The sequence below is a fragment of the Micromys minutus genome (assembly GCF_963924665.1).
Source record: "Micromys minutus genome assembly, chromosome: X".
Classification (NCBI taxonomy): Eukaryota; Metazoa; Chordata; class Mammalia; order Rodentia; family Muridae; genus Micromys; species Micromys minutus.
The window spans coordinates 106,143,596-106,146,174 of record NC_137970.1 but is presented as its reverse complement, the minus strand read 5'-3'; the positions used below and the strand labels follow the sequence as shown (position 1 = coordinate 106,146,174).

The following is a 2,579-nucleotide window of genomic DNA, read 5'->3' as shown; positions in this document are numbered from 1 at the left end:
AATTGTGTGAGGTGGAATCTCAGGATTGTTTTGATTTGCATTTCCCTGATGGCCATCTCCAGGCTCTCTTGTGTGGGCTCAAGTGGTAGAGCACTTGAAAGGCTCCTCTGACAGCTCAGGATTTTTCCCCTTTCAATGTTATTTTAAAAAAAAAACAGAGGAACATGTTCAGATTATAAAAGCATTTTAGTATAAAAATATATGAATATATTTTGCCAGTACTTAATTTCTGAATTATTTGATAGTATGCATTGAAACCTCATTATTTACAATGATCATAAAGTACATGTAGAACAAAACATAACATAGGAAATAGTCAGAGTTTTCATAATGTGTAAAGGTTAAAGAAACATATTGATTTTTCACTAACAAACATTGCCACCAGGCTATCCTCTTAGCTATTGAGTTATTAATGATCAGGTTTTAAAATATACAAATTTTTCCATTTAGGATGGAAAACATCCCTGCAGCTCTTCCAAGCAATCAGGGACCAGTGTGCAGGTCGTCTGAGCATTTCAAATAAGCAGGTGCCTTACCGTTTTAGTCTTGGGAGCAGGGTTGTATTATTATTATTATTATTATTATTATTATTATTATTACTATTATTATTATTATTATTATAAATTTTCATAAAATTTTGATCATATCCACCTTTTTTTACAAGCTTCTCCTCAATCCAACCTCCTTGTATTCCTACTCAATTTGTTTTGTTTTGTTTAACTAAGTTCTACTTTTACACCCACAACGTTTGGTGCGTGTGTGACTATCTAGCAGAGCGTGCTCAACCCACAAAGCAATACCACCTTAGAGAAAATTCAGTTTCTCCATATCAGCAGCTATGTGCAGTTCTTCAGCCACAAACAGAAGTTCAGACCCATCTTGGGGGAAAAAGGTTTTGTTATGGCAAAAAAATGTGTCTTAATATTGATTAAAATAGTGAAGATTTGGGAGCTTTTTCTCTTCATTTAGAAAAGGAGTGACTGCTACAGAGCCACATATGTGTCCTCACTGCCCTCTGATCATTCCCTGTTGGGTGGCCTAGCACTCAGCATGTCTTTTAATTTGCACACATCAGGTCTTCCTTGTGAACTTGCATAACATAACTTTCACAACTCTGCTTGAAGCTGCTTTTGTGTTCACAAAAAGAGGGAATTTTAAAGTCAGATGACATTCATGCCCTTCCTTTTTCTTCCAAATGGTTCCTCCTTGCTGTTGCCTTCCCTCCTCCACACCTGCCTTGTCTAAACTTCAGAAGAGTCCAGAACATACAGCTAACCAAGGCCAGACCTGTGAAGAAACCCAGCAAGTTCAGACCACAGCAGGCTCCGGTCATGTTGAGGAGCCATGTTCCTCATCTCATCTCCCTATGGCTGGAAGTCTGAAAGGTCAGACTGGCGAGGAGGCCCAGGTCCTCAGGCCTACAGAGGAGCCATGTTCCTCCTGTCAACTTATCATGACTGACAACCAGGAAGATCTTTCACATGGGAGGCCCAGTCCTTCCAGGGTCTTCAGCATCCCTGTGCCTCTTCAGGTGACTGTGCCGAGGGCCTGGTCACCGAGAGGTACAGGGTGGCCCGGCCATCCCGCCACATCATCCAGATTTGTCTGTCATGGCCATAGATGGCAAAGATAATTTCTTGGTGAATTACATGCTGTTCAAGTACCAGGCAATGGAGATGCTGATCATGAGTGACATCATGGCGGTCATTGTCAGAGAAGATTCAGACCATTATCAGTAAATCTTCGTGAGAACTGTGGAGCTCATGGAGATGGTCTTTGGCCTGGGTGTGAGGGAGATGGACGCCATCAACCACTTCTCCTCCATCTTCATCAAATTAGGCCTCACCTATGACAGGATGCACAGTCATGAGTTCAGCTTTCCCAAGACAGGTCTCTTGATCCTCATCTTGATCGTCGTCTTCATGAAGGGCAACCATGTGACTGAGGAGGACATTTGGGAAGTGTTGAGCCCGATGAGCATCTACCATGGGATGGATCATTTCATCTTCGGTGCACCCAGAGAGCTGATCACGTGTGAGTTTGTGATGGAGGGGTACCTGGAACGCCAGCCACTGGGCAACATGGATCCCATGCAGTGTGCATTTGTGTGGGGGCCGTGGGCTAAGGAAGAAACTAGTAAGATGAGGGTGTTGGAGTTTGTGGCCAAGGTTCACGGGTCAGACCGTATTGCCTTTCCTTCTCAGTATGAAGAAGCGTTGCTGGAAGAAGAAGAGAGACGCAATGGCATGATTTTCCAGCATGTGGGCTTGAGTTCGGCCTCTAGTGAATGTTCTACAGGAGTGAGCAGTTTTTCCTGTCACATCTAGGACAGGCAGACATGAGTTGACAGGGAAAATGCTTGGCCTGGGTCCATATATGGAGTGTGATCGCCATGGTTCTGATTTGTGTAAGTGCCCTGATGGTTTTCTTGTATCATATTTGGAGTGTGATCTCCACGGTTCTGATTTGTGTAAGTGCCCTGATGGTTTTCTTGTATCATATATGGAGTGTGATCTCCACAGTTCTGATTTGTGTAAGTGCTCTGCCGGTTTTCACGTATCATATGTGGAGTGTGATGT

The 2,579-nt window shown here is 43.2% G+C and overlaps 1 pseudogene across 1 annotated transcript; it reads left to right on the top strand.

Moving 5' to 3' along the window:
* Positions 1 to 1,195: 1,195 nt before the first annotated feature.
* LOC308415179 (melanoma-associated antigen B16-like) lies at positions 1,196 to 2,327 on the top strand (annotated as a pseudogene). Its single transcript has one exon. The product of its transcript is annotated as a melanoma-associated antigen B16-like (transcript).
* The last annotated feature ends 252 nt before the right edge of the window (positions 2,328 to 2,579 follow it).